Here is a 26,502-nt window from a genome sequence, read left to right as displayed (position 1 = left end):
TACGGTACTGTTAAGCTCTATTTTTTTCTTTTCTATCTATGCATTCTAGCATGTATATCTATGCACTTAATGTATCATGTATTAGAAAATTAGCTTATTGGTTTATGTAATATAAGGTTTAGAAGAAGAGCCAACTTCAGAGTTTGACTAGCCATTGGTCCAATAATGTCACTGAGAACTGCTTTAATTAGGTTCATTTGCTCTGTCTTTCTTGGTATTAAAAGATGGTCATCAATACTTTTCAAGCCAACCACATGATTCCTAGTCCAGATTCAGAAAGAGAAAGTGAGTGAGAGAGCATACCTTCTCATTACCCATTGATCAAAATCTCAAGCTTTATGAACCAGAGGGTGAAGGTCAATCACAAACTATCAAGCTACCACATAATGCTGGAGGTAATATTCCCCAAAGGAAAATCTAACTGGTGTTAGGAATAGGAAAGAAGCAAGAAAATTTGAATACATAGGCATCGGTAAATTTTCAGTTCCCCTAACTACTTCAAAAGATTATTCCAAGGACTATATCTGTCTTGCTCAATTTTATAATATCTAATACAGAGATTGGCACATAATATATATTCAGTAAAAATTGGTTGAATTAAAAAGGTTTTTGTTAGAATTAAATGAGTAAAGTACCTAACATATAGATCATAAACTCTAGAAATATTACTTGGTTTTTGTTTTTGAGTTTTCATGTGGATTGGTTTCTGAAATACTGTTTTCCCAATGTAACACATTTAAATAGCAATGCTGAGGCTCAAATCTAAGTTTATTCATCCAAGGAGAATGATTTCCAATTTTTTGCATACGAGAATGCCATTGCAATGTAAAAATATTCATTATGTCTATTCACATTATGAAACATAGTTCTAACATCTTCAATAATATGCAAGACAAAAAGGCAACTAATTCATTAACATTTTTGAGGAAATACATGCATCTAAAAATCATAGAATTTGAAGTTCTTGATTGTTATTGTGTCAAAGTTGTGCTCATTAATGTGTGTTTATGTATGTATATACCTATGCATGTTTGTATATAGATAGATACATACGCATTGACTTTAAAAAACTGTCTTTTAGTATCACACAAGTTTATAACCACTGACTTACCAATATGAAGTATGTGTTTGTGTGAAAGGAATATTAATTAACCAAAATGATTGGAGAGGATAGAAATTCTCACATCTTATAATGTAATGTAATATGAGAAGTATAATAAAAGTGATTTGAAATCACTATCCAAAAATCATTGTCATTTAGCTAATTGAGAAACTGTATCTTTGCCTATGACATATACATATAAAAACAAAGTAAATATGAACACATTTAAAACATTACAAGCTCTTCTATGTTTACACTATCAAATATTTACATGAGAAAAAAAATAAAAACTTTTAAATTATTTTGACTGAACTACAGAAAAGATCCAGGTACACTGAAATATTTATTTGTCTCACAAAGAAAACTTTTCACTAGGATATTTAGTGTAATTTAGGTAATCTTACCTAGTCCTTATATTTCTCCATATATCTTTCTGAGCAACATTCATCTTGCACCGTAGCCTCATGTGATTCTCAATGTTCCAATGACTGATATTTGAGATGTATTCTATGATTGTTGTGAGACGATTCTTACTGTCCTATTCTACTTTTCACCACCACATTTGATATGGGTTTAATAGGTAGAATCACTGAGAAAATTCATTTTCAAGATTGAAATAAATGATGGACATCAATCTGTTCAATCAAGTGAATGGATTATTACAGCTGTTCTCAACCAGAGGCAATTTTATTCCCTAGGAGATATTTGGCAATATCTGGAGACATATTTGGTTGTTGATTACTATAATCTGGTAGGCAGAGGCCAAAAATTCCACTAACACCCTATCATGTACAGGAAAGCCCTCTAGAACAAAGAATTATAAGGTCTAAAATATCAACAGTGCTGAGATGAAAAAACTCTATTTCATTACATTACTCTATTTTAAAACTCTGAAATGATTGCTTAACTCTTGTAAAAATTACAGTAAAAGTAACTAACATCGCTCTTGCATGGACTTGGAATTTATCAAGAAGAAAATGAGACAGCATATTCAGAGGAGGAAAATTCTTTCAATTTTATATCTATAAGAGCACACATTTATCTGCATAATTTGAATAAGGAACACATTTCACTGCAAAGTATATACTTTTTGTTAAAATTACCTAGTGATTATGTTCAATTAAGACATTAATTTGAAGGGCAAAGTCAAGAATTCTGAGATGTCTATTGGAAGTCAGAACTTGGCAAAACATATAGACTTCAGGCTGAGTGAACTGCTGTTGAAAGGCATTTTTGTTAAGATACAGTTGTCTTTTAAATTGCTAAAAATCATTGAAGAGATAACTACAAATCTGATCTTCTATCAAGTGCCAGTTGCAGAACATTTTTAGACATAAACACGGATAACATAAAGAATAATAATATATCTCAAGGGATATTATAAGTCTATAATTCCTTCAAGGGTGCATGTAATGTCATAAATTGTAGGAGAAAACTCAAGCAGTTTAGTTATAGGAACCCTGAGATGAAATTACAGCTTTTATAATCCCCTGAGAGGATATTCTTTTGGTATAATGGACATTGTAGTTGTTTAGAAATACTCTGCTTCCTTGGCCTCAGAAAAGTACAATGGTCATTCAAAGATTGAAAAACACTAAGCAGGTGTCTGAAAAGTGACTTGAACTCATCATAGAATAATAGAAAAATTATATTGAAGTCATTATGGTATCTACTAAGTATAGGATATTATTCTTTCTAAAATAAGAGTTACAAGAGACACCCACATAATTACAGCTATAAGAGGAGATTTTACAGGTGTAGCATAAAGATACTAAAATACATATGGCTAAAGCTTAGCCAGCTTTGCATTAAATATATAAAAGACCTTTATAGCCACATGAGAAGACATATTCTTTACACTAAATGTCAATAGCTAAATAAGCAAATGCACCAGAGTAAAAAGAATAAAATTAAATATCATGGGGTATTGAAACAACACAAAGCTCACAAAATATCATAATTGTAGATATACTCAAATTTTGAGTTATAAGAAACCCCAAGGCATATTGTTCAACTTGAGAACTCTTGGATTTGCCATGAATTACATATGCATGTATTAATAGACCTGTTTCTCTTCAATGAGAGCAGGCTAATAGGAAGTTAACTTTAATTAATATTTCAAGTATATGATTAACAAATACAAGCAGATAATAAGTGAATTAATTTTAAGCTGCTAAGTATCATCTGTTATGTACAATAGTGTCATAATTGTCAGTTAAAGATTGTCAATTCACAGTCCTGATTGAAAATTAAAAAAAAATGTTTTATCATATCTTTACACAACCTAAGCCATAGAACTCTTTTATGGTTTCTATAAATTAAAGTAAAGGAAAAAATAAGTTGCTAGTAGAAGATCCTATCTGAAAGAGGTCAAAATCTCAAGATTCTGAATTCATTTTACTCAGTTTCCTCATTTTCCTTAGGAAGAAATCTTAACACATTTCATTAAAAGATGCATTGTCTCAGGAGACCAATGCACAGGTATCTTTAACATCATGTTGCTTTAAATCTTCAATTATGAGTGTCTCTCTGGAATCCAAAACTGTGTAATAAATGAAGTTAAAGAAATTTGACCATGTGAATTACTTTTTAAAGTTGCATTTATATAATAACTGCTTTCTTCCTTCATATAAATAAAATATATAAATAATATATTAAATAAATAAATAAATAAATAAATAAATAAATAAATAAATAAATAAATAAATAAATAAGATACTTAATGACAAGTGGTGAGAGTAAAGAAAAGAGGTTCCAGAATGTTTGGTTCACCAATGTTTCAAATCTTGTCAGGGCTTATATTTTTACTTAGATGACTAGATTGGCTTCAAACGCAAATTGAATTGCTTTGCCTAGTGACATTTGAAGACTTTTATTGCCTAATAACAAATATCTAGACCACTGTCACTCTGTTTTACTTACTCTTACATTCTAAATTGCCACTACTTAGTAAGCTATTGACCTGTAATTCATGGTATGACTTTTAAGTATTATCAATATCAACATCAGTAATAATAGAATGTCAGGCATTTAAAGCTTGCAAATAAATGTATTACTTATTTTGCATTATGGAGATCGTATCAATAGCAAAGACAGGCAAAAATGCATAAATTTAAAGCCATTCTTTCAAAAGACTTTGTCTTTTCTCCTTTGATTCTCAATGAGTTTAACTGCACATTCAATTTCTCTTGGCTCTGGTGAGTGTAAAAAATAGAAGGTGACCTGGATTGGGTGTCCCTGGATTTTTTTCATTTTAGTAAAATATAAAAATACAAATTTGCGGAATTTCTTAGGTTTGGCAACCTTTTATTTTTCAAATACCATATACAAAAACCTAATGCCTATTATTTAAAATAATTTCATAAAATATAAAGTATTTTAACTTACAAAATGTAATAAGGATAAAGAACATGTAATCATATAACAACTGAGTCTTTGAATTGAATAGTTAACCCCTGAAAAATGCAGAGTTTGGGGGATCAAGCCTCTTGCCCTGTGTAGTTGAAAATACATGTATAATGTTTGATGCAATAAAAACTTAACTAGTAATAGCCTACTGTTAACTGGAAACTTTACTGATAACATAAACAGTTGATTAGCACATATTTTGTATGTTTTATGTATTATATACTGTAGTTCTACAGTAAAGTAAGCTAGAGAAAAAAAATGTATTTTTCAAATTGTCACAAATCTCCAAAACTTTTCCAATATGTTTACTTTAAAAAGATCCATGTTTAAGTGGACCTCTGCAGTTCAAACCCATGTAGCTCAAGGGTCAACTGTACTAGAATTTTAGGATAAATTCACATTGCTGAATGAGGTAGTAGTACATAGAAGAGACACCACTCATTCTAATTCACACAAGCACACAACAGAGGTTTAACAGGATGGGAATACATGTTTTCCTGTATGTAAAAGATGCCTGGAGGTAGGTAGTCCCGGCTTGGAGTGGAGAACCCAATTGCATTATTTAGCCATGGCTCTCATTAGAGAATTTATCTGAGACTGCAAAATAGCTACTAGAAGATAAAATAACACATTTGTATTTCACACTATGCAAAGATTAGAAGAGTGCACCCTCTCATTAAAGGAGATTTCTTGAAAGTTACACATAATACTTCCCCAAGCACATCATCAGCTAGAATTTAGTCACATGGCCAGATCCAGCTGTGAGAAGGATTGAGAAATATAACCTTCCTGATAGGTGGAATCGTGTGCAAGTAACAATTGGGCTTCTATTACAAGGAATAAAGAGAGAGAGATGTTAAGAACTGCTTTTTTCTCTTTTCCATTTTGGAGCAGATACAACATATTACTCCCCAATATTGGACCAAGAGGCTTCAAAACTTTGACCTTAAGATTATTCAGTGAGTCTAATCTAATCTCAGTAAGTACTGCATAATGAGAAGAATGTTGGCATAGAAGTAAAAAGGCCCAAGGGACTTTGAGCATTTTACATAAGATTTTCTAGATCTCAGATTACCTATAAAATTAGATCAATATTTTACTCAACAAATTGTTCTTTCAACAAATACATATTGAATGCTTATTGTATACTATCTACTTCCTAATAATTCCATATTGCAAGAATCTCTGTATGTGTCCCCAAAGCAGAGGCTAAAGATTGTAGGAGAGAGATACAGTAGGTCAAAAATCAGTTCTTCATTATTCAGAAATTAAATACAATATTCAGTCAGTGTACTTCCAGGAGAAGGATGTCAGAACCCATCACAAGACAGAAGACTCTTAAACAGAGAGCATGAGGCATCTATTAAAAAGGTGTCAATTCCTCCCAATTAACTGTAAGTATATGAGTAGCTCAAATCTGCTTTGCTGACTTCAAATCAGAGTTGGGCTCATTTTGAGAAAGGATTCAGGTTTACTTTACTTTTATTTCATATTGTTTTGTGTTTCTCAGTGCAAGTGTCATCACCTCTGTAGTTTTTATATGTTGGATTTGCCAGCACAGGCTGTGTACATCTCCCCTCAGGAGCATCTCTTTTGACAAAAGGAGGCTGGAAGCCTTTTGGCATAAGAATAAAAAGTGAAGTAGAAAATGTGGACTTCAGTATTAACATAAACCCTTTGATCATAAGGAACATTGATCATTTGGAATAAAATCAATAGAGTGTAACATTTCACTGTGTTGTTTTCCCTTGATGATAATGATATTGTTTTAAATAATGCCATTTTCTAAAGTAACATTATAGTGCTTGTGGATTTTAATTTCATGTACTTAACAATCATCTAGCATAATGCACTGAATAACATTAATTTTCTGATTATTAATATTATTATTATCTTAAGCTGTTCTATATTTAGGGAAATAATCGCTCTTGTTCTGCACTAGATGTTATTTTAGTTCTTAAAAGAATATATAACATTATGGGTTTTTAATAATTATTTAACACATATTATCCAGAGTCTTTAAACAGGTAAAATGATTCAAAGCACTAACTGTTTGTATAGTGCTACTGAATAAATGACTACCTTGTGATATTTCAAGTATTTCTATAGTTGTATATTTTATTTATATAATAATATATAAACTAGAATACCTGGTATTCATTCTATATGTTCATTTTATTTTTAATGATATTGTTTCTTAAGCATTTAGGTGTATTTGAAAGCAAAGAAATTAAAAGACTTTAAACTGAAGATGTATATGCTCATGTTAGGTTAAGAAATGATACTGCTCTAGTCATATACTGGGCCCTCTAGTAACTTACAGCAGAAAGCATTGAACAAATTCACACAAGTGCATAAACATTATATGCACAGTAGTTTTTTGATTGGGAAATTTGCATGCAGATAAAGACTACTTTTCAGGATTCATTTTCAGGTCCCCTATCCTGCTAAAAAAAGAAGATACCAGTTCTCCACTTCTGTCTGAATGACAAGAGAAAGAGTCTGTGGAGCTGGACTTAATGGAGGTCTAGACCCAGATTAGGCTTTGAAAACCTTGATTCCTAGTAACACCAAGATCAGGGAATAGTGGTAACAGTAGTAGTTGTAGTAGTAATAAATAATAAATAACAGTTAGTGTGGGTGATAAGGTAAAATGTAATCCTGAGAGGTGTGAGGCAGTTACATTCTGATGTCTTCAGGGGAACAGCTTTCAGGGAAGACAGTCTGTAGAGGATGACAAAAAGACTGCTTGACAGAGAGAAAAAGAGAAGGGAAATTTTCTGATAGCTTTCTATTTTGTGGTTTCAGTTTCTTCTTAAGGCTTGTCTGAATTTCTGCTTTTGAGGTCCCTGAGACAGTCCTCTTTCCTAATAATAAAACCCCGTTTTTTGCTTAAGGTGGTTTTGTTATGGGTAGTCAAGGAACCTTAACTTAAGTAATAGTTTCTGTATATCACCTCGTTCTTAAAAACTCCAGTAAGTGCTCATTGCTTCCAAAAGGGATCTCAGCCTCACTACTACTAACACTTTGGGCTGCACAGTTATGGAATCTGTTCTGTGCATTGTAGATTGCTTAGCTGCACCCCTGGCCTTTACCTCCCAGGTGCTAGAGGCTCCCTGATGTGACAAACTGGTCTTTTGGCATTGTGGAGCCCCCACCCACTGAAGGAGGGGCAAAATTGCTCTAGATTGAAAACTATTGGAATACAGGATAAGTCTAATGCCAATTAACGGTAGCCATAGGAAATCCCATCTGAATCTCTTCCTGGAATTTTTTCTTCAATTCATTATACTGCAAATTTGAAGGTCCCTTACTGGGTTCATTCCAAGTCATGGACATCACCAGCACTGGTAGCTGCAGGCCATACTTATGTATGGTTATTCTGACTGCCTTTTGTCTAGATAAGTTTATAGGCCCCTCAAAAATGAATCCTAAGATCCTCCCTTAAGATACTGGTAAGCGACATTTGGAATCTCATATGTATCTGAATTTGTAGAAAAAATATGATAAATTGGTCAGCTTTCATATCAACAAATTAAGTTGAGATAGGTTGGATGACAGATGCTCAGCTGGTAAAGTTTTACAGTCTAGTACTAGTAGTTTTGCCCTTTACTCTGTCAATAAAACAGACAGTATTGACACCTTGTCGGGATAAATAAGCCTTTCACTCCAAGGCACTGCATTGGTAAAGGGAATGAAACTAGCTACGAACTCTCTACATCTATTTTTGAAAATTTATAATATATAGGAAAGTGTCCAGCACTTCAATTCTGGCAAGTATTGTCAGACTAGAAATAGTGGATAGAATGTGATGCTCTCTTATGTGTACAGTTTAGCTCATGTAAAAATAAAGAGCTGGGAAAAAGGAGTTCAAAACCAACTGATACCCTCACTGATGCTATCGCTGAGCTCATTTTGTCAGTCAAGAAGCTATGAGGCATGTATTAGGGCTGTATTAGGCATGAGGAAAAGAGGTAAGTTTCGGGTTTGTTCAGTTTGGTGAGTTGGAACATATACAGGCATGAATTTTAGTTACTCTAAGGATTACACCACCAGTGAAAGGTGTTCAGAAAATTAAGCATCCCAGCAAAAGGAGACAACAAGAAAACGGTTCTGGCCTTTGCTCTGAGTGGTGAATTTTCCTTTGTCAATCCGTAATATTAAGCCTGGCTTCACATAGTTTGTGATTTGTATTTTCCAGAAAACACATGTACAAAGGCACACACACACCAGCTCCTGCTCAGAAATTACCATAAAGTAGTCCCTGGTAGGGACTAGAGTAAAAGCAAAGCATCTCTCTTCTCAGGCCTCACCAGATTTCCCCAGAGAAAGCCCAATGAACGTGGATGTGCAATCCAAGTTCACACCTAGTGTATCTCATTGATTTTCCAGAAGCAAAAAATGGTTACAGTGAGAAAGAGAGACTATTACAGGGAAAGGGAAGAAGGAAAGGAGGCAGGAAGGGATTAAGTTACATCCAGATACCTCATGGCGATATTGACTAAAGGCAACAAGAAGGCATTTGAGTAGAGCCTCACTGAGAAAAAATTGACGGCACTTACCAATTTAAATTGCATGCACCCTTTAACTGTGACCACCTCATCTAAAAATAGCACCTCCTTCAATTTCCCATTTCCGTCACTGTACTTTTTTTCTTTGTAGCCCTATCATCACCAGGCATGTGATTTCAACATACATTTGTTTATTGCCTTTTGAGACCACTAAACTGTCAACTACATGTGTGTGAGTTTATTGATTCACTCCTGTTTCCAAAATATGTAATATACTCTCAATAAAAAACTGTTAGAGATAGATGGATAGGCATAGAGATAGATATAGATATAGACAGAAATAAATGTATATATATACATATATGAATGTATAACATATAATCACATGACATATATTAACAAATATGCTTTATATAATGATATCTAACAATATTCATAAAATATGCAGTACATTTTGTGTACCATAAATAATATTATAAGTGTTTTTAAATCTAGCACTTTATGCTATAGCAAGATTTAGACATGACTTAATTGTTCACATATAGGAACTAAAGCACTGTGGTCACAGAATTTTATGGCATACTATGCCTCTATATATACTGACATGTGGAGATATAGAGAACATATTAAATGAAAATAAGTCATAGAAAAACATAAATGTAGTGAGGTGATGTCATTTATGTTAAATACTCCCCATCCAGATATAAGTTTTTAGAAAAAAAACACAGGTTTGTAAGTGTAGAGGAGAAGTTCTCAAAAGTCTCACACCAAAATGCTGGGGTAGTAACATCTAGGGAACACAATAATATGGAGGAGGAATAGCTGTGCATGGGGCATTCACTTATATTCTATATGTTTCTGAATTATTTGACATTAAAATAAAGAAAAAAAGAATCAAAGATTATTTTCAAAAATCTTTAAAGGTGTTTTTAAAAATCATTTTTAATAACCCTGACATTTTAGCCTGTATACAGTGAAACCTTTCTGTACATTTAACTCCAATTCAAGTTAACTGCTATTTAATATGTAACTAAAAAAACAATTTTCTCCATAAGCATATAGTTGCTCTTCACATCAATGACAGCTATGCCGCTTATAATTTCACTTTTTTTAGAACAAAGTAGTTTATTAAAAACTAATCTAGCTAGCTGGCTATCATTATCTCTGTACCTATTGATCAATTGATAGTTCTATCATCTATCAAAATATCTACCCAGCAAATTATTTGTTAGCAATGTTATTCAAGTCATCGGACTACCTGCTTTCAAGTTCCATGGGCCCTTTTAAAAATTGGTTCAGTGGATAGGACACCTGAAACACAAGCAACATGATCACAAATAAACAAGTAGGACTACATCAAACTAAAAAGCTTCTGCACAGTAAAAGAAACACTCAAGACAACTATGGAATGGAAAAAATGTTTGCAAGCCATATATCTGATAAGGGATTAATGTCCAAAGTATATAAAAACTCATATAAGTCAATAGCAAATGATAACAATAATCCAGTAGTTAAAAATGGGCAAAGGACCCAAATAAACATTATTTTTTATGTTATTTTTTTTTGGTATCATTAGTCTACAATTACAGAAAGAACATTATGTTTACTAGGTTCCCCCTTCACCAAGTCCCCCCCACATACCGCTTCACAGTCACTGTCCATCTGTGTAGTAAAATGCTGTAAAATCACTACTTTTCTTCTCTGTGTTGTACAGCCCTTCCCGTGTCTCCCACGCACTATACATGCTAATCATAATGCCCTCTTTCTTTTTCCCTGCCCTTATCCCTCCCTTCCCACCCATCATCCCCAGTCCCTTTCCCTTTGGTAACTATTAGTTCGTTCTTTTAGCATAAAGATTTTCATAGTACTCTCTAATAATTCTTTGTATTTCTGTGGGGTCTGTCATGATATTTCCTTTCTCATTTCTGATTCTGTTGATTTGTGTTGACTCTCTTTTCCTCTTAATAAGTCTAGCTAGTGGCTTATCTATTTTGTTTATTTTCTAGAAGAACCAGCTCTTGGTTTCATTGATCTTTGCTATTGTTTTATTCTTCTCAATTTTATTTATTTCTTCTCTGATCTTTATTATGTCCCTCTGTCTGCTGACCTTAGGCCTCACTTGTTCTTCTTTTTTCAACTTCAATAATTGTGACATTAGACCATTCATTTGGGATTGTTCTTCCTTCTTTAAATATGCCTGGATTGCTATATACTTTCATCTTAAGACTGCTTTTGCTGTGTCCCACAGAAGTTGGGGCTTTGTGTTTTTGTTGTCATTTGTTTCCATAAATTGCTGGATCTCCATTTTAATTTGGTCATTGATCCATTGATTATTTAGGAGCATGTTGTTAAGCCTCCATGTGTTTGTAAGCCTTTTTGCTTTCTTTGTACAATTTATTTCTAGTTTTATACTTTTGTGGTCTGAAAAGTTGGCTGGTAGGATTTCAATCTTTTGGAATTTACTGAGGCTCTTTTTGTGGCCTAGTATGTGGTCTATTCTGGAGAATGTTCCATGTGCACTTGAGAAGAATGTGTATCCTGTTGCTTTTGTATGTAGAGTTCTATAGATGTCCATTAGGTCCATCTGTTCTAGCATGTTGTTCAGTGTGTCTGTGTCCTTACTTATTTTTCTGTCTGGTGGATCTGTTCTTTGGGGTGAGTGGTGTGTAAAAGTCTTCCAAAATGAATGCATTTTATTCTATTTCCTCCTTTAATTCTGTTTGTATTTTTTTCACAAATATTCGTGTTCCTGTATTGGGTGCATATATGTTTTTAACGGTTATATCCTCTCATTGGACTGAGCCCTTTATCATTACGTAATGTCCTTCTCTATCTCTTGTTACTTTCTTTATTTTGAAGTCTATTTTGTCTGATACTAGTATTGCAACACCTGCTTTTTTCTCTCTGTTGTTTGCATGAAATGTCTTTCTCCAACCCTTGACTTTTAATCTGTGCATGTCTTTGGGTTTGAGGTGAGTCTCTTGTAAGCAGCATATAGATGGGTCTTGCTTTTTTATCCATTCTATTACTCTGTGTCTTTTGATTGGTGCATTCAGTCCATTTACATTTAGGGTAATTATGGAAAGATATGTATTTATTGCCATTGCAGGCTTTAGATTTGTGGTTACCAAAGGTTCAAGGTTAGCTTGTTTACTACCTTACTGTCTGACCTCACTCACTTATTTAGCTGTTATAAACGCAGTCTGATGATTATTTCTTTCCCTTCTTTTTTCTTCTCCTCCATTCTTCATATGTTGGATGTTTTTGTTCTGTGCTTTTTTTAGGAGTGCTCCCATCTAGAGCAGTCCCTCTAAGATACCCTGTAGAGGTGGTTTGTGGGAGGAAAATTCCCTCAACTTTTGCTTGTCTGGGAATTGTTTAATCCCTCCTTCATATTTAAATGATAATCATGCTGGATACAGTAGTCTTGGTTCAAGGCCCTTCTGTTTCATTGCATTAAATATATCATCTCTTCTGGCCTGTAAGGTTTCTGTTGAGAAGTCTGATGATAGCCTGATGTGTTTCCTTTGTAGGTGACCTTTTTACTCTCTCTGGCTGTCTTTAATACTCTGTCCCTGTCCTTGATCTTTGCCATTTTAATTATTATGTGTCTTGGTGTTGACCTCTTTGGATCCTGTCTCTCGGGAGTTCTGTGTGCCTCCGTAGTCTGAGCAACTATTTCCTCCCTCAGTTTTGGGAAGTTCTCAGCAATTATTTCTTCAAAGACACTTTATATCCCTTTTTCTCTCTCTTCTTCCTCTGATACCCCTATAATGCAGATATTGTTCCTTTTGGATTGGTCACACCGTTCTCTTAATGTTGTTTCATTCCTGGAGATCCTTTTATCTCTCTCTGCATCAGCTTCTATGCGTTACTGTTCTCTGGTTTCTATTCCATCAATGGCCTCTTGCATTTTATCCATTCTGCTTATAAATCCTTCCAGAGTTTGTTTCACCTCTGTAATCTCCCTCCAGACATCTGTGATCTCCCTCTGGATGTCTGTAATCTCCCTCCAGACTTCATCCCTTAGCTCTTGCATATTTCTCTGCAGCTCTGTCAGCATGTTTATGATTTTTATTTTGAATTCTTTTTCAGGGAGACTGGTTAGGTCTGCCTCTGCTGATCCTTTCTCAGGTGTAACTATCTTGGTCTGGACCAGACTTTTTTGCCTTTTCATGGTGATTGCAGTGGCTGTAGACAGGTTACAGGTGTGTCTGCTGGGAAAAGAAAGTCCTTCCCTGCTTGCTGGATGCCTTGCCCTTCTCCACTGCCAGTGATAGCTACCTTCACTCCTGGAGCAGCTACCAGGTTACTCTCCTAAGTTGCTGTGGGAGGGGTGTCTGTCAGAGCAGTGTGAAGCCCTGCGTGGAGTGGCAGGCACACCAGGTGTGCTCTTCTGTGCTAGCGGTGACCCTGCCAGTCAGCACCAGCGGCCTTTGGGTCTGGCCCGGGTGGCTGTGCGTTGGTCTGCAATTCTGGTCGGCTCTGGGAGCACGCCTGCTCCCTCTGGCTCTGCTGCTGGTGCGCACGGGCCTTTTCCACGCAGGCTTCTACTGGGCTCTGGCTTCACTGCACCCGGTGCACGCAAGCCGCACCCAGGCTGTTTGGTCACCCCGCTGTGGACTAGCCCTGCAGCACACGGATCTTTCTATCGCTTCCGCCCCCGGCACATGCTCCCACTCTCCTGCTACTGGGCCCATGTGTCAGGGTCCACACCAGTTGGAGGAATGACTGGCAGGCTGCCTAGTCCTGTGAGGGGCTTCAGAGCTGCACTGCCTCCATTTAGGGCACCTCAGTTTCCCCAGTACTCCCAGCTGCCGGGACAACTTCATCCAGCTATGGGGTCCCTGTCTCTTTAAGACTTGCAGAAAGCACTCGCTTTTCTTTTGTCTCAGGGTTTCCATTTGCGTGGACCTGCCCCCAGGTTTTGTTTTTCCGTTTCTCTAATATACAGCACCCCGTGCACCTTGTGTCTGCATTCTGGGTGCAGATTTCTAGAGCTGGTTGTTTAGCAGTCCTGGGCTTTCACTCCCTCCCCGTTCTGACTCCTTTCTTCCCGCTGGGTTTTGGGGTGGGGGAGCGTTTGGGTCCCACCTGGACGTGGCTTGTATCTTACCCCCTTTGTGTGATGCTGAGTTCTTGCAGATGTAGATGTATCCTGGCTGTTGTACTGCATCCACTGGTGTCTCTTTTAGGAATAGTTGTATTTATTGCATTTTCATATATATATGTTTTGGGGAGGAGATTTCCTCTGAACTACTCATGCCACCATCTTCCCATTATCCCTCCCCAAATAAACATTTTTTCAATAAAAAATATATGAATGGCCAACATACATGTAAATATGCTCAACATCACTAATCATAAGGAAAATTCAAATCAAAATCACAATGACATATTACCTCACACCTCTTAGAATGGCCGTTATCCAAAAGACAAGAACTAACAATTTCTGGCAAACATGTGGAGAGAAGAGAACCCTTGTTCACTGTTGGCAGGATTATATATATTGGTACAACAATTATGGAAAACAGTATGGAGGCTCCTCAAAAACTAAAAACAGTAGTATCATATAATCCACTTCTGGAAATATATCTGAACAAAATGCAAACACCATATGAAAGAGATATCTGCACTCACATGTTCATAACAGCATTATTTATAACCTCCAAGACATGGAAACAACCTAAATGTCCATTGATGGATAAATGTATAAAGTATATGTGGTGTGTATTTGTGTGTACACACACACAAATACACACATATATATAAAGGAATATTACTCAGCCATAAAAGGAAATCCTGCCATTTGCAGCAATATGAAGGGAACATGAAGGAATTCTGCTAGTGAAGTAAGTCAAACAGAAAATGACAATTACTGCATGATTTCATATAGATCCACATATAATCTGAAATCTTAAAAAATATATAAATAAACCTCAGATAAAGATATCAGATTTATGATTACCAGAGGCAGAGAAAGGAGAGAGAGAATTAGATAAAGTGGTCAAAAGATGTACCCTTTTGGTTATAAGATAAATACTAGAAATGTAATGTACAACGTGATCACTATAGTTCACACCGCTGTGTGGTATAGTTGAAAATTGTTTAGAGTAAATGTTAAGAATTCTCATCACAAGGAAAAGAACACGTTTTTCTTTTTCTTCGTATGTGTGTCTATATGAAATGGTGGATGTTAAATAAACTTACTGTGGTAATCATTTAATAATATTTAAATCAAATCATTATGCTGTACACCTTCAACTTACAGTGTTGTATGTCAATTATATATCTGTAAAACTGGAAAAAATAATAAAAATGTTAAAATAAAGTAAAGCCTAATAATATAGAAACTGCAGGGGAAAAAAAAAGATTCAGGATGAGATTGTTTGGGGAAGAGACCTGAGATCTGTATTTCATACATGTTTCCCAGATATTTATCTTTGTACACTTTGAGAACCACTACTATATTGAAAAAATACACAACTTTTCATCTAGACTTGGGAAATGTAAAATATGTGGACAAAATGGAGCCTTCTTTCTGGTACTTTGATGAATCAGATATCTCTGTTGAATATCTGCTACTACCAGAATACCTCATTTTTCAAAAAATTCCCAGGCCTAACCCCCTGCCATTCTACCTCCCCACACCCTCCTGATATTGGTCACTGAGACTCTAGGATTCTAACTCTTAAACCCTTACTACCATCTCTGTCAGTAGCTCATGGACTCAACTCAGAGCTCTTAGTTGAGAAGTCCTTCTCTTAAAGTCCTGAATCTCCTCAGCTGAAAAGTATAGAAATGATTCTCCATTTACTACCTATAGACATCATTTTCATCTAATTGATTAGTACTGTTGTTTGCTACTTTTTTGATAAACTCTGACCCTTTGATCTAACTTGTAATATTTTCTTTCATCCAGGCATCATATAGCCACTCTTTCCTCCCTCTTATTAGAAAGACAAGGTTAAGAAAAACAAAGAAAAATAAGCCTCCACCACTTCGATCTGTTTGTATTTTATATATAACTCTGTGCCATCCTGTTCAAAATGGAAAAAGAATTAATGAGTGAATTATGATTTTTGTCTTCCTAACACCTTCTCTTCATTAACCGATTAATTAAGTAAACAAATGTACTGAATGTGTATGATATGCAGGCTCTGTGCCAGGTGCTGGAGATACAACAGGGAATAAGATAGACCAAAGTTCCAGCTTCTAAGAGCTGACATTCTTGGGAAGGAGAAAGGATACATGGGCCCTGAATATTGTCTCTCTCCATTTCACCAGAGGTAGTTTCTCAGGAATGATTACCTTTCTATTGCTATGATTCCTGTGCTGAATTAAAAAACAAACAAACAAAAAGGCACATATTAAATAGTATGGTCCTCTGTTAAATATAGGTACTTTTTTCTCTTATACATCACTTTTTTATTTTTAATTGAGGTAAAATACATGTAGCATAAAATTTACCATCTTAACCACTTTTAAGTGTACAGTTCACTAGTGTTAAGTACATGCACATTTTGGGGCACCCAATCTTCATAAATTTCCACCTTGCAAATGGAAACTCTGAACAATGATCCCCCATGTCCCCCTTCCCCCAGCCCCTGGCAACTACTTTCTGTATCTATGAATTTCACTGCTCTGGATACCTCAGTGGTATCACAGCGGACTCTCTAGCTTTTTGTGATTGGCTTATTTCACTTGGCATATCTTCAAAGTTTACTTATGTTGTAGCATGCATCAGGATTTCCTTCCTTTTTAAGGCTGAATAACATTACATTCTACATTGCTAACACAATTATATATGGGTTTATGTGTATGTATGTAGGTACTCATTTATACATGGTTGTTTCTACTTTTTGTGAATAATACTGTGATGAATGCTGCTGTGAACATGGGTATTCAAATATTTCTGAGATCCTTATTTCAATTTACTTAGGTAGACACCCAAAGGTGGAATTACTAGATCATAAGGTAATATTATTACTCTTTATTTTCATATGAGTGCAACTTCCAATATCTTTGCAGGACTGAATCCTCTTGCCATTTCCAAAACAGTTTAAAAGAAAAACCTTCCTGAGAGAAGCCTTCCCCTTGGTCTAATACAGATAGTGAACCCATTCATTACTTATAACATTATCATACTTTAATTATCTACATAGCAGTGACTACCATCAGAACTCTATTTTTTGTGTATCTATGGATGCATATGTAAGAATGTTGCTTATTTTAATTTATTTTTAACTTAAAAATTATATTTGAATTTGAATTTAAATTCTCATTTATAATTTGAGGTCCATGAGGATGAAGATTGTCTTTTTTATTCACTGCTGTGTCCCAAGTGCCAGACTCTTCAATAAATATTTATTGAATTTGCTCAATTTTATAGTAAGAAGGAGTGAAGAAGTAGGTTAAAAAAATCCAGATAATCATATAAACTGTTCACTTTGTGGACACAGCTTTGGTTCCTCTGACTTCATATGCATAATGGCACAACAGCATTCTACATTTCTCATAAACTGATCTGAAGATGAAGAAAAGTAAAGGCCATAGTCAAAGTAATGGGTCATGTCCACTTGTAATAGAAATGATTGAATGTGTCCATTCTGGGATGGTTTTTTACCCCTTTATGTAGTTAGAAAATACATAGAATGTTACAGTGATGTAGAAAATGGTTTAAATTGTTGAGCTAAAGGCTATCTTTTTTATTCTGTGATTCTTCATTTTATCACAATGACACAACATAAAGTTCAGAGCATATAATGGGGTGAGAAGATGAAAGTCTTCCAAAGAACCTGGCAGGCATACCTTCTGATTTAATTCACCTGCCAGCCCAGGTAATGGTGACTGAGCCCAGTGTTGGCAGTCCTGTACCGCAGCTCCTCTCACACTCTCAGTCCCTTCCTGTGTGCACAAAATAGGTCACCGAATCACCCTCCCCTCTGTCTCTGTGGCATTCTTTTTGAGATTTTTTTACTGTAAAAATCTCAGTCAGAACAAAGTGGTATGTCACATTTCTCCTCTTTTGATAAGGAGAGGTATTTAATCTTTGTAGCATTGAAAAATAATCCTTTTAATTCAAATACTTTATCAATTTCATTATAAATGAGAGGCAATCTACCTATGCTTGTATCATCCATCATAATGAAAAAAATCATCTCATTTACTTTACTTCCCAAGGCAGAAAGAAATAAAGCAAAGAAAGAAAAAAAGAAGATGAGAAGATTACAGGGCAAGGGAAGGGAATTTCTGAATCAGGTAGTCTCTTTTTGACAGATCAGATGCTGGGTCTACTGGCCTTGGCGTCTACCATGGCACTTGCCACGGCACTCCACATGGAAGCTCTGATCATGATCCTTGGGCAACAAGCACATCTAAGGGGAGGTGAAAGCACAACTGAGACTTGGATCTTAAAGATATTTTCCCCCACATAGAGTAAAGTTATGACTCTCATACAGATACAAAAAATGATTATATAGTAAAGAAATTATGCAAACTAATAAGGAAACTGGTGAGGTGATTAAACTAATTCACAGGGGAATCCAAGGACAGACACCTTTTTAGATGGCAATATTGAAATGAGTTTATGAATGAAGGCAAACTTTTATGGCCCAGGGAGAAGGTACTCACAAGCTACGACTCACTTTTGCACATTTCTAGACAAGAATTATTTTGCACTGCTATCAGTTATCTCCAGCTTTCAGAGTTGTGGATCAGAGGATCCACACAGGTGTGCTGCAGGCAATGCACACATTTTTCCCCACATAGATAAAATGTACACTTGGCTTCTCTGCCTCTAGCACTACTTGCCTTTTCCTGGTTCTTCTACCTGCCTCACTAATACGGTCACCACCAGGCACTCTGCGCTCAAGGACAGCTATCAGCTAAAGCCTCATGATTATTTGGGGCCAAACCAACATAAGAATATGCACTTTAACAGAAAGTTTGGAAAAGAAAAATATTTATAAACAACACGCATACATTTATGATAGGGTCATTTTAGGTAGTAAGAAGAGATGTTTCAGACAGAAGGCCCTACCCTGCAATCCTCAGTCCCTAACACACGAAACTTTAAGTGTAAAGGATTTAGACAGGATCTCCCTTTATAAGTGAGAGAAATAAGTTTGTAAAGGTTCAGGAAGAGACATAGTATCCCACATTATTTGGTGGTAAATCCAGGTCTCCTGACGCCAGAAATGGCTGATCTGCCTTTCTGAATGGGAAGCACACATGAGCACTGCTGAAGTTGCACATGAGAGTTCAGGTGTGGCAGTCATAGCCATGAATGTGATCCATGAGTGAACATTCATCTTCCTCACCTCGACTGGAAGTTTTCCTCAAGGAGGATGAAATCAGGCACAGACTCGGGGAAAGAAATGATTACTTCAGACATCACAAAATGTGGAAACAGACCTCTTGCCAGTATCACTTGGTATGGTGCTTGGCATATAATGAACACTCAGTGTTAGTCGATACAGTGAAAAAGCAAGTATTAAAAATTATCATAAGAAAGAAACTTATGCTGAAATTGTTTTCACAAGGTTCCCAATTTTTATGACTAGCGTGGGCCACCTTCAGGCAGTGAAGCAGGTTGTGGGCTACACGACATCTCAGCCTCATTTCCATTCAGTAGTGTCTACGTCTTACACTCTGTGGTTTACATGCCCGTTTCTTACAGATGGAAGTTTGAAGGTTGGCCAGTTGTTTGCAAAGGAGGCCTGTGGATGTGCCTGGAAACAAGTCAGTCAGTATTCCACAGAAAGGTTGTAAAAGTCAGCCAGGAGGCACGTGTGCCCCATGACGCCTGATCTCCGACCTGGGGTCTTCTTTAGGTCCTCTTATAGGGATGTAGACAAAGAGCAGTAACTGGGACACACACACACACACACACACACACACACACACACACACACACACACACAACAGTGGCCATTGTATAGTTCAAATATAAGTTCAGATCACTTATTCTGTCAAAGAGTGTCTATTCTGATTGCTATAAATGATACTGAACATCATTTTTTAAAAAGGAACTATGGGCTGCCAGAGGCACAATCCATCTGTAGCATCCAGGAGGAAGAAAAAAAAAGGATATATATGTGTGTGTGTGTATATATATATATATATATATATATATATATATATATATATATATTTTAACTTGTTATAATTAGTACCCCAATGACCAGAGCTATTGAAATCAGTTGGTCCAGATTTTCTGTCAGGTCTACAACATGGCTTTTATTCAAAAAGGAGATTTTTATATTACTATAAAAAGAAAGAGGAAGAAAGAAAAAGTAACCTCTCAAACAGTTTTCTTGTTCCACTATAAAAGAATAAAATAACAAATAACCTGTTTTGTTGTTAGGTTCTCCCATTTCCTTTTTCTTTTTAATGAAATGTTATTCAGATTTGGAAGTCATGCTGACATCAAGTCCACTGAGTCATAATATTCCTGTCTTGTTTTTGCTTTAGCTCTGTAATAAATACCATATAATTTTATTCATTTTCTAGACTAGTAAATGACACAGTCAAAAACAGAAATGTTATTTATCTATTTCACAAAACTCTTAATTGTATTCACAGCAGAAATAAAATTTCTCCATCCTTGGATCATCCTATTTCAAATCTTCCCAGATTTTTTCATGATTTTCTTCCTGTTCTGAAAAGTCAGTTCCATAACACTCATTGAGAGTATTGTTTTTTTCAGACTTTACTACCTCCATAAATTGAAATTCATTTAATTTTAGAGAAAATAACTATTCTATTATTGAGAAAATTTACAATATTATTTTCCTTAATTTCCATTAACATTTATTATGTGATTACACTGTATTAAACACAATATATAGAACATAGTCTCACTAATCCTTGGAGATTTACAATTTAAAAGGCATATATATATATATATATATATATATATATATATATATATATATATATATGGAGGGTTTTTTTTTTCCCCAAGGTATTGGGGAAGTAATTTTCAGAGTAAGCTATATTTAGAAACTAAAGGAAATAACTTCAAAGGAGAGAGTAAAACAACACTAAGGGCAGGTAGCACTTTCCCATCAGAGACATGATCTCATTCAATTAAAGCTTGAATCAGGCTTATTATTAACAGATTAGGTTCAATAAATAAGATGAAAAAAGTAGTTTGTGAGATACCAGCAAAGGAAACAGGGTATCATCACTGAATGGGTCCAGAAAGATTACGTAGTCTTTTTTGCAGCACCACACCGACCAGCCATGGGGGACTGTTTGGTGATGAGAAGGGACAGAAGGCTGTAAAAGGAAGACAATTTGTGCAACCAAGAAACAGAAAGTCTAAGAATCAAAATCAAAAGAAGACTATTAGCGCAGCAAACAATTTCATAAAAAATCTAAAATGATTTTGGAAGAAAAGAAATTATTCAGGGTTATATGGTATCATTGGGCCAATAACAATCAAAACTTTTCAACTTAATTTAAATATACCATAGACCAAGAAATGTAAAAAAACGTGATGCTTTACTTAATCATCTTATTTGCCTCTACAACCTACTCCTTACACCATAAACGAATTTTATTTTTTCCTGAGTAGGGGGAGTTGGTGGAAATGAAGAACAGATGAGTATACTTTTATGTATTATGAAAAATTTGAAATTAAACTTATTAAAGTTCATTAACTACTCAGAGAGAATAAGAAATCTCCAAAATGTAAACATTTCCTTTAGACATATTTTAAAAGCAAAAGTCATATTTTCACTAAAAACAAATCTGCCTTATCAAGTTAATAGGTATGCTCTTAATAATGATGTTGTATTGGTTGTGAAAATGTCATAAGATACTAAACAAAGCTAGCTAGCCCTTCAAATTACTCAAACACAAGAATTACAAAAAGCACAAAACAACAAAAAGGATGTTTTTGTTTTCTTAAAACAAAAAATGATTTTTCCTTACTTATTTTCCAGATACACAGTAAAATAATAGATGTCAAACGATTTATTTTTACTTTATTGAACTACAGTTAATATAAATGATTGATACATATACAAATGCATCTATCGTGTAACCACTGTCCCAATCAATTATAGGAATTCGTTCTTTACCAAAAAGCCCCCCATACCTCTTTTTAATCAAAATGACTCCCTTTTCCCTCTCCAAGCAATCACTGATCTGATTTCCAGCATTATAGATGAATTTTGTCAGTTTTATAATTCACATAATATAATTTACAGTAGGGACTATTATATGTCTAGCTTCCTTTACCCAGAATGGTCTTGTGATTCTTCCATATTGTTGCATGTGTTAGTAATTGATATCTGGTCATAGCTAAGTAATACTTCATTGTATGAATGTACTGTAGTTTGTTTATCCACTCACTTGTTGATTGACATGCTGTTTTTTAAAGGAAATCTTGGAAAAATACCTAGGAGTGTAATTTCTCTGCCAAATGGTAAATGTAGGTTTAACTTTATAAGCTACAAACAGCTGTCCAAAGTGTTTATATAATTTTACACTTTCCACCAATGTATGATTTCCATTAATTCCCCATCTTTGCCAACACTTGATACAGTCATATTTTAATTTTAGACTTTCTGATGGGTATGGTATCTCATTGTCATTTTAATTTACTAAAAATGATAATAATAATTCATGAGCTTACCAATTATCCATGTGTCTTATTTTGTGAAACATATTATTAATTTTTGGCTCATTGTTTATCACATATTTTTGTCTTCTTACTTTTGAATTTTCAAGTCTTTATATATATATATATGGGTGTAAAACTCTTCAGTTACACATGCTGAAAATTTATAAGAAAGCAACTTCCTATCAGTTTCTTAATGAATTTCATTGAAAAGCCAAATTGTTTAATTTCGATGAAATCCATTTTATTTAAATTTTATTTTTGTTATTTTTCTCTCTCATTTATCTATTTTTCATTGATTTCTAATCTATATTAATATTACCTTTCTACTTATCTTGATTTAATTTGCTTTTCTTTTTTAAGCTTCCTATATTGGAAACAGATAATTGAAATAAAGATCTTTCATTATTTTCATAAAAGCATTTAAAGTTACAAATTTTCCTCTAGCCCCTGCTTTTCTGCATTACACAAATTTTGACAGTATCTGCTTTTGTTTTGTTTTTTCATTTAGGTGAAAATGTTTTCTAATTTCCCTTGTAATTGTTTATAAATGTGCTGCTTCATTTCTAATTATTTAGGAATTTTCCAGATATCTTAAGTGATTTATTTCAAATTTCATTCCTTTGTGGTTTAAGAATATATCCTGCATAATTTCAGTCTTTCAAACTTTATTAAAAGCCTGCCACACTTCAACGAAAGGATATTTTAAGGGATTTCATCATCACCAAAATCACCATTATTCTCAATCTTTCCTATGAATATTCTTTTCACCTTCTTTCTCAAGTCAAAATCTTATTCTCTAATGATACAGCTCTTCTTGAAGCTCTCTCAAATGGTGGCTGTTTTCCTTCTCAGAACACAATTCCTGGACATGAGGTTTCTTTCTTCCTTGTTTCACATTGCCACTTCCACACCGTTTTCCCTTGCTTATCAAAAAAATTCCTTTTCTTTGAATCTCATTCTAAAACAAAACGCCCTCCCCCCATGTTGTAGCAACCTGCCAACCTTCCAGGTGCTAATAACACTCACTCCATGAATATGTTAGCACCTGGCTATAGATGACTCTTTACAACACTATTCTTATTGGCGGTCACTACTGGTGATCACACTATTCACACAGATTATCCTCTCAGCGCCCTAGCCCCTTGGATCCTTGATCTTCTCCTCCAATGATCTTGGTCTCTACCCAGTCTCAGCCCCACACTCCCACAGTCATCCTACTCGCCTCATTATTGTCAATAACAATAAATACTCTACAGTTTTTAGTTTTAAACACCCCCACCCCCGTGCCACCTCCTAGTCTCTTTCTTCTTCATTTGCTCTATTATCTCAGTTCCAACAATCCTTCGCTCACATTTGTACCTTGAATCAATTGACCCAGCCACATTCTCTCGTTTCTCATCATGTTCTCTTTGCTCCTTGTGTAAGTCACGTTCCAAAAAACGTCATGACCACTGTTATCTTGCTTTTTCTCTCACCTTCCTTGCCTTTTTCTGCTGTTTTAACACACTGTCTTCACAAAATAATGACCCTTATTGGATCTGACTCTACTCTTTCATGCCTGTACTGGTAAAGCCAGATTAAATTGGAAGGAGAAAACAAACAACCCATAGAGAAAATTTAACTTTATGATCAGTGACCATATATAGGCCCTAAATATTACCTGGTAATCACACTGTATTTCCCTTACTTATCTCTTCTATTCTTTCAATTTTCTGTAGTTATCTCTCTTCCCTCAAGTTTACAATACCTTATCCCTCATCCTCACTCTCAACTATCTTCCCTCTTATTTCACTAAAAACAATTAGAACGATCATAAGAGTTTACAACCGCCTCCACATATGTCCTCTTATCTACTCAGGAACCACCTATAATAATTTCTAGATTGTTAGAATGGATGGTCTCTCCCTGCTCCTACTTAGGGTAACCCCTCCACTGAACACCAGCTCTGAGACACCCTTCCTATTCAAACAGCCTGGTTCCAACAGCTATTCCCTCTTGCTCTCCTACTTCATCAACTTGCCTCTCTCTTCCTCCTTAGTATAAGTGGCATATACTCATGCTGTTACCTGTCTCTGAACCCTACTTCACTTTTTAACTTCTGTGGAGCAAAAGTCCCCGACAGTTACCTATCATTCTCCAAATTGTTTAATTTACATTTTAAAAAGAAATAAATCCACTACAATCAAGATTTCCCCCTCCCACTCTATCAAGTTGTTCTTCTCAAGGACACCAAAGCCTTGCTCATTGTCAGCTTTAGTGGCCATTTCCCAATCTTTACCTTACGTGACCTCTTAGCAAGTGTTTATAAGATTTATCACTCTCTTCTCCCAGAAATTCATTATTTATCTGGCTTCAACATCCCATACTTACTTGATTTTTATTTTACCTGCCTGGTCTTTTTTACTGGTTTTTTGATTCCTTTATATATCTTCAACCAGAATCAGTTATGTAATTTGTAGAGCCCAGTGCAAAATTAAAATGTGTGGCCTGTTTGTAAAAAATTAAGAATTACAGGGCAAGAATGGGATTTTTAGAACAAGCTTGGGGCCCTTTGCAACTATACAGATATCAAGTCCATGAAGCCCATCCTTCTACAACCTCTAAACACAAGAATGCCCTAAGGCTCTAAGGCTGAAACCTTGGTCATTTTCACTTTTCTTTCTACACCTACTCCCTAGTTTATCTCATTCAATCTCTTGGATTTAATCCCATTAAATATTGATGATTTCTGAATTTATTTTTGTATACTATACATCTAAACTTAGTTTCCACTTGTATGACAAATAATTCCAAACTCAGTATATCTCAAACTAACCTCTTGATCCTCCTTTCAAAACTGGATGTACCATACCTTCTCCAATTCAGTTAATGACAGCTCTACTCCTTCAGTTGTTCAGGCCCCAAACCATGATGTTACCATTGATGCTTCTCATTCTCTCACTTTTCAGCCAATTCTGTTAGTCCTACCTTCAAAATCCAAGAAGAATATGACCACTTTTCCCCATACACAGTCCAATATCTTTGTCTAGGTTACCATAATTTCTCACAATGCCCTTCTGATGGGTTTTCTGCATCTGCTATTGATTTATTCAATAGCATCCAAGCAGCTATTCACAGTACAGCTGAGCTCAGCATCAAAGTAATCCTGTTAAACATAACACATATAATGTCACTAATTCCTCAAAACCATCCAATGTATCCTTAGGTCATTCATCATGAAAGATGAATGACTGACATCACATCTTAGATGTTCTATATCCCTCCCTATCGCAGTATCACCTATCTGACCTCACGACTCTCCCCCATGGCTTTTTTTCCTATTCCTTTTCCTATTTCTTGAATATATCAGAAGCACTGAAACTCTATGTTCAGTACCATAGACTTTATATTTTTTACCCTTCCTAGAAAGTTCTTCCCTGAAATATATTACATGGCTAGGTCTATCTCTTAGATATAAACACAAATTTTACTTTTTGTAGTAGGTTCAGTAATTCCGTGTCCCCATACCAACATGTCAATGCCTAATCCCTAGAATCTATTAATATTTCACTTCATATGGCAATAGCAACTTTACAAATATAATTAAGTTAAGGATCTTGAGATGGGAAGGTTATTTTGGATTATCCAGGTAGATGCAATCTATTCACATGTGTCCTTATAAGAAGAGTGAGTAATAAGGATCAGAGTAAGTGGTAGAATATGAAACAATGGAAGCAAGAGGTTAGAGTGATATGAGTAAGGGGGTAAATGCTGAGGAATGCAGGCAGCCTCTAGAACCTGGAAGAGCTAAGGGAACACATTTCCCCATGCAGGCAAAGAAAGAACACACCCACCAACTCTTGTAA

At 35.2% G+C, this 26,502-nt stretch overlaps 1 long non-coding RNA gene across 2 annotated transcripts in view; it reads right to left on the bottom strand.

The window, feature by feature from the left end:
- LOC140848698 (uncharacterized) overlaps window positions 1-26,502 on the bottom strand; it is a 278,561-nt gene that overhangs the window by 63,693 nt on the left and 188,366 nt on the right. The window lies entirely within an intron of this gene.

This window comes from Manis javanica, chromosome 4 (assembly GCF_040802235.1).
Source record: "Manis javanica isolate MJ-LG chromosome 4, MJ_LKY, whole genome shotgun sequence".
Taxonomy (NCBI): Eukaryota; Metazoa; Chordata; class Mammalia; order Pholidota; family Manidae; genus Manis; species Manis javanica.
The sequence above is the reverse complement of the archived record's forward strand: the minus strand, read 5'-3'. Positions and strand labels throughout refer to the sequence as shown.